At 49.2% G+C, this 6,445-nt stretch overlaps 1 protein-coding gene across 7 annotated transcripts in view; it reads left to right on the top strand.

Annotated features, from left to right (window-relative positions):
• Positions 1 to 5,137: 5,137 nt before the first annotated feature.
• Positions 5,138 to 6,445, top strand: part of TMEM164 (transmembrane protein 164) — a 56,211-nt gene continuing 54,903 nt past the window's right edge. For 2 of the 7 annotated variants that reach the window (XM_028714292.2, XM_028714289.2), the window contains exon 1: positions 5,270 to 5,623. The gene's annotated coding sequence lies outside the window, so the exon portion shown is untranslated. The other 5 variants (XM_028714291.2, XM_028714286.2, XM_028714293.2 and 2 more) reach the window with 3 other exon arrangements.

Here is a 6,445-nt window from a genome sequence, read left to right as displayed (position 1 = left end):
GGTGCTTAAAGGATAGGGCACATGGAGGGTGATGTTCACCCTTGCAGGTCCCACCCAGCTCCATTGTGCTGCATAGATTTGTCAAATTCCATTTGTCATCTTTTATTTCTAACGAAATATTTGTTTATTTTCCTAATTACATCTGCCTCCATCAGTGGGAGAGCTGAGAAGGCCAGCTCCATCAGGCCATCTCTCCCCTCATTTGTCCATCACCTGGGGCAGCTATTCCTCCAGACTGACTCAATGGGAGATACCATTGGGAGTGAACTCAATGGGAGATACCTCGGGTTACAGACGCTTCAGGTTACAGACTCCGCTAACCCAGAAATAGTACCTCGGGTTAATAACTTTGCTTCAGGATGAGAACAGAAATCGTGCTCTGGCAGCGCGGCAGCAGCTGGAGGCCCCATTAGCTAAAGTGGTGCTTCAGGTTAAGAACAGTTTCAGGTTAAGAACAGACCTCCAGAACGAATTAAGTTCTTAACCCGAAGTACCACTGTATAAGAAGTAGGGCTCACTCCATCAGGTCTCCTGGAGGCCCAGCTCCACCAGGCACCACCTGCTCAGAATTCGCTAGGAAGAAGGACTGACTGTTAAACCATTCTGAGAATTGTAGCTCTGTGAGGGGAACAGGGGATCTCCTAATCACTCCCAATCACCTCTAACAAACTCCAGTTCCCAGGATTCTTTGGGGGAAGCCATTGCTATTAAGGTGGCATGCTCCTGATTTAAATGTAAGGTGCAGATGTGGCCAAAGATAGGTCTTCTGGCCGAGACAAGCATGCAGTCTGGTGCAGGGGAGATAACAAAGGAAAGAGAAGAAGATGGAACCATCCTAGCAGGAGGCCTCTGTGTGCACAAACCAGAATTAGCTAATGTGTGGGTGTGTTCCTGTGACACAGCATTACCTGAAAAGGTTCATGTTTGAAAACAGACTTTAACCGTGACAGCTTTGCTGAAACCTTGATTGAAGGCATGTTGGTTGTAGCCCTTAGCTTCCATTCAAGCGATACTTTTTCTGTTATACCACCTTCAGTATATAATTTAGATATTTTGAAAATTCTTATTCTTCCTACATTTATATTCGACATCTTTCCACGATGGAACTCAAGGGCACAGACCATATTCAGGCCTGCTTAACCTCTGATTTGTAGGCCCTCAGACCACGCTTGGTCCCTGCAGTGCAGTGACATTCCCAAGCACACTGTTGAAAAGGGCTTTACTTGGGGAGCCATCCTGATTTTGGCAGGATGATTCCATGACAAGTACTGTGTCACCTTTAAGAATTGCATGTGGACTTCCTCTAAAGCGTTCTAGCTGTATGAGGTGTTAGTGGAGGGGTGGTACCTCTGGTAGGGCACATGTCTTGCTTCTTTTGGGGTAGTTGGTCCATCTTTGGTCCCCACCCTGCACTCAGTTCTCACCTGTGTCTCCTAGAAGCTGTCAGCATGCAATAGCAGCCAAACCTCAGGAAACAGCTTTAAAGGGCCAGCTAAACCAGGTGAGGGTGGCTAATGGGTCTCAAACTCTTGGTGAGTTAGAGACTTCCTCTGCATGTGAAGACAGGCTCCGGCACATTAAGCAGGTGAGACCAATAGTGAGTCCAACGGTCAAGGAGGAAGTTTCTGCACATGCTGTAGAGCAGTGGTGTCCAAACTTTTTTTCAAAGAGGGCCAGATCTGATGAATTGAAGGGCCGTGGGGGCCAACCAAATGGCCGACCAAAGTAGTTGACTTTTTAAGGATTGAAGTTGTTCAGCTTTTTTTTTTAATGATTTTACCCCAAAGATTGAAGTTGTTGAGCTTTTAGGATTTTACCCCAGGAAATAAACTGCCACAGGGGCCGGATTAAACCGAACCGTGGGCCAGATTAGGCCCCCAAAATGGACTTTGGACATGCCTGCTGTAGGGGGAAGTGAGTTGCAGATGGGGCTCATCAACCTGGGAAGATAGCCCATCTCTGCCCCTAAGCCTCTACTGCTCTGCAGGATATCTTTGGGAGAAGAAAAGGGTTAGGGTTGGATGGTGCTTTGTAGGCTTGTATGCCTCTTTCAAGCAACCCCTGCAGCCAAGCTCGTGCCAAATGTATTGCCCTGTTTTCCTTTGGACTACATTAGCAAGGCTGAAGGGTGTGTGTCTTGTCATCTAGATAGCCCAGAACCTCCATACACCCTTCCTTGGCTTGTGCCCCAGAAAGGCCACTTAGGTGCTGCTAACACAGCAGTTTGACTTCACCCCTGGAGGTGCACTCCATTTTTTCTTGAGACATACAGATGCCAACAGCAGCAGCAGCAGCAGCAACAACAGCAGCAGCAACAACAACAACAACAACAGTGTGTCACCTTTAGGAAATGCCACTGGACTTCCTCTAAAGCCTTCTGGGTTCAATGGATGATATTAAAATGAATGTGCCTACTTGCTCTTAATCACCAATGGCACTGCCACCATTTCAGAAAGCCAACAGGATGAAGAGAGGCCGCCTGAGGTCAAATAAAAGGAAAAGTGAAGAGTTAAAGTATCTCATATCCAGGGAATCTATTGCCTTCGGAGGTCTGTTCTGCTGTTAACACAAGATATGGATGTTTACTCAGGTTCATAGGAAGGTTGCAGATTAACCAATGAGGAGAAAAGCTTTGCAAATAGGGAACAGCAACTTGGCTCTGAATGTAGCAGCAAGAGTCAGGAGTGTTTATGTTAAACTGCAAGCAGCTCCACAAGTCTTTAAGAGTAATAATTCCTTAGCAGAGTACTGTGGCAAGAACACCATCCTTGAAAAATAAGCCCACAAAGATTAATACCGGTAGTCTGAAAGCAAACCTAGCCTGCGAAAGAGTAATAGCAGTTGGTGCCACTGGATGGCAGGGCGGCAATGGTAGGTGCAGCAAGAAGCAACAGTAGGCAGAGCCATCCACCTCTGGTTTTGCCCCCGGCCAATTACTCTAATAACAGTTATGCACTGTGGCTCTTCCTTAATTTCTGCTAGGATCCCACCCAACCCGGATGTTCTGGAGATCACCTTTGAGGAAGAAGCAGGGGGCCTTGCAAGGAACCCCATACAATTTAGAAATTGCAGGACTTCCAAAGGCAGCCTGAAGTGTTCCCACCACAGCCCCCTTGATAATCCATTCCACTGCAACCCCGGCTGTGCCTTGATTCACATTTCTCCTCTTTGCCACCTTGACCTCAAGAATGATATGGTGGAAAAATCCAGATTTGGGTGTAGGGGTGCCCATTTGGTTCTAAGAAGACTGCAAGGGTGTACTCAGGTGAAGGCTCAGATGTGAATGTAGCTCAGTGACCGTGGCACTGGGGCGGCAATTCAATAGAGAAAGATACATGAAAATAGGGGCCATTCCTGGCGAAAAGTGATAGCTGGAACATGTGCCATCTTTTGTATTTAGCTGAAATAGCAGCCAGCCTTTCACTGTAGTACAAGACTGGATACACGGAGCCTGCCTCAAGTGTTATTCATATCATTAGTGATATCTGATGCTGCAAAGTCGCTCTGTTAGTGATAAAACAATATTGTTTATCACTACGGATGTTTTCTCTGTGGATACCTTCTTTCTGAGCCTCCTAATGACCATTATATTAGGTTTCCAGTTATCTTGATGCTAAGTCTAAGCTCTTCTCCGCAGGATTTAAAGTACACTGTTGACCATGCAACTGTGCTAGGTTAGGTCCTGTGTGTCGGGGTGGAAAACCTCCTCTTGAAGATGGCCCATCAACCCTCCTGTCTAGTCCTTGGAACTCTTCCTAGGCTGCAGGCCTCACTGGTATTACTGGGAGTTTCTGTAGCTGCTGGTTGTCTACATGTAGGGTAGGGAGATTTAAGCCATTCAGCCTTTACACCTTTTTTATTTTATAAAAAATCCTACTGCCAAGTCTGTTGCTTTTCCTTTCTACTATGGAGCTAAGAACTTTTAGAAGGAGGCTTAGCAGGCAAGCTTGATTTGTGGCTAAATCTCAAAACTTTGGGGCTGAGATTACTGCCTCCTACAGCAATAGAAGAAAAAAGCTGTTTGTGGCCCAGTGGGCTAGCTACCTGCCTGCATAAGTAGTCCAGATCCTGTGCTCTTCTTCCTTAGAGGTTCTTACTCATATGCCCCACCCAAGGCAGGAGTGGAGCGTTGTTGGCACTTGTCTGTCACAGAGACAATGGAGGGTGTGCCTCCTGGAGTGAAACCAAAACACTGCATTAGCAGCACCTAAGTGACCTCCCTGGGGCACATGCCTGGGCAGTGTGTATGGAGTTCCTGGGCTGCACAGATGATGAAGATTCCCCTCTCTGCCTTGCTGAAAGAAAGAAGGCTATCCCTCCCCCTGTTATGCTGGTAATTTAATTATTTATTCAAGACATTTATATACCACTTAGTCACCTGCATTTCTAAGCACTGTACATGCTAGGTTCCTATGTACAGAGGGCTGATGTGATGAAATTCTAGGCTCCCTTGTGCCCTTGGCAAGGAGCTGTATCAGCGCCCCCTCCCCCCGCATACCTTGCACCATTGGCACTCTGAGCCAGAGCGGACAGGTGTCATTTTTGCACACACATCCTTGGCCTGCACTTTTGGTAGGGGGCAACCTGGCCAACCCCTAGGTATGCGTCTGCTTGTCAAAAAAAAAAACAAAAACAAAAACCCTCACCAGCCCTGCAGTTAGAAATCCAGCATGTTAGGTGGAAGGCTGGGCTAGAACCCCTTTCCATGAAATGCAGTTTCAGGGAAAAGGATCCTGTGGCTCACCAGATGCCCTTGGGGCTTCAACTCCCACCATCCCCAACCAGCATGACCAACGGTCAGAAGCGATCGGAGTTGGAGCCTAGCAATATCTCGAGGGCCACCGATTTGGTGCTAGCTGTTTCTGGGGAGGTTTTTAGTTTTTCTTTTTAAAAACACTTTGCGGAAAGCACAGAGGAACATTGAGGCTGCTGTCACCTACACACATTTGCCAGAAGTTAAGCCCCACTGAAGGCAGTTGAACACAACACAGTCCAGAGGAACTGTTTGCGTTTGCGCTCGCAAGCGGCGCAGCGGAGAGGCAAAGACTGGGCAGAAAGCGAGCCCGCGGAGCAAGCGCGGCAAAGCGCGCCTCTCCGCCTTTTTTCCTTACGCTGTAGTGACGGGCTGACTGAGGCGACAAGTGGAAGCGAGGCGGAGGAAGAAGAAAAGGGGGCAGCAACAGCAGCGCGGAAACACAGGAGCCGCCTTCTAAGAGGCGGAGCGGGAAGACCCGCGCAACCAATCCGGGGTGCACCTTCCATTTTTTAGCCTTAGTTGAGCACGTCGGTGGGGTGATGCTGTGGTGGGGGCGGCGTGGTGATGGTGGTGGTCTTCTCCTGGAAGAGGCGAGCAGAGAGTAGCAGCAGCAGCAGCAGCGGCGGCGTCGTCCAGAGCGCAGATTGCGCCCCAGCTGCGTTCCGGGCTACACCTGAGGAAGGGGAGCCGATAAGCGCTGGCCGCCACTTCTGCTGCCGCTGCGCCTCCTCCTCCTCCTCCTCCGGTCTGCAACCCAGAGCCGGGCTGTTGGGTTTCCTCATGTAGCGCCTGCCCCGGCAAGAGCTGAGGGAGGGCCTGCAGTACCGCCACGACCCGCCCCCTCCCTCGCTCCCGCCTTCCCTTGAGGTACTGGGAGGGAAGGGGTGCACCACGTCGCTGGGAAGTCTCGCTGGAGGAGGCAGAGGACCAGAAAGCACAGCTTTTTTCCGGGGAGGGGAGATTATAGCTAGCCCCTTCCAGAGGCAGAAAGAGTTGCGGGGGGACTTCCATAGAAGGTAGGGGGGCGCGCGCGCGGAAGTGGGGGAAGGCGGAGCGTGGCGCCAGTGAGGGGGAGGGAAATAAATGGACTAGATGAGCCTAGGGGTCCCTTCCAACTCTTCAATTCAATAAATAAATTGCTCACCTCTTGCTCCCTCCTCCCTCTCTTCGCCCCCTTTCCGCTTCCCTCTTTCGCGGGAATTTGGTGAAAGTGTGGTGATTAAGCGAGCAGGCCTACCTTCAAGGGTTGTGGTTGCTCACGATCTCGTTCGGCAACCACATCGCGTTGGCGAAGCGCCTTTTTCTTTTTTTTTTTTTGCGTGGGGAGCTTAGCCGGGTTGAGGGAGAAAGGAGCCGTGCAGAGTTAAAGAGGTTAAAAAACCCCCAAAACCTGCCGTGGCTCTTTAAAAAAAGAAGGTAATGTTGCTTCTGTTTACTTTTAGTTCCTGTGGCCTTTTGTTGCCTCTCCCTCCACAAATTTACTGTGAAGGATGTTGTTTTATTGCATTGCTTTGTGTATTGTAGTGCCTGTTGTAGCAGATGCGCCGGATTCCATTGGATGAAGAGTGGCTGTGAAATATTTCAAATAGAGAAATAAGAGTCGGAAATCATTTATGCAGGAGAGAGAGAGGGAGTATGGGGGGTATATATATATATCCCTCACCGCTGTTTTTGTGTGGTTATTTTATA

The sequence above is a fragment of the Podarcis muralis genome, chromosome Z, assembly GCF_964188315.1.
Source record: "Podarcis muralis chromosome Z, rPodMur119.hap1.1, whole genome shotgun sequence".
NCBI classification, from domain to species: domain Eukaryota; kingdom Metazoa; phylum Chordata; class Lepidosauria; order Squamata; family Lacertidae; genus Podarcis; species Podarcis muralis.
This window is presented reverse-complemented; position numbering and strand designations above follow the sequence as displayed.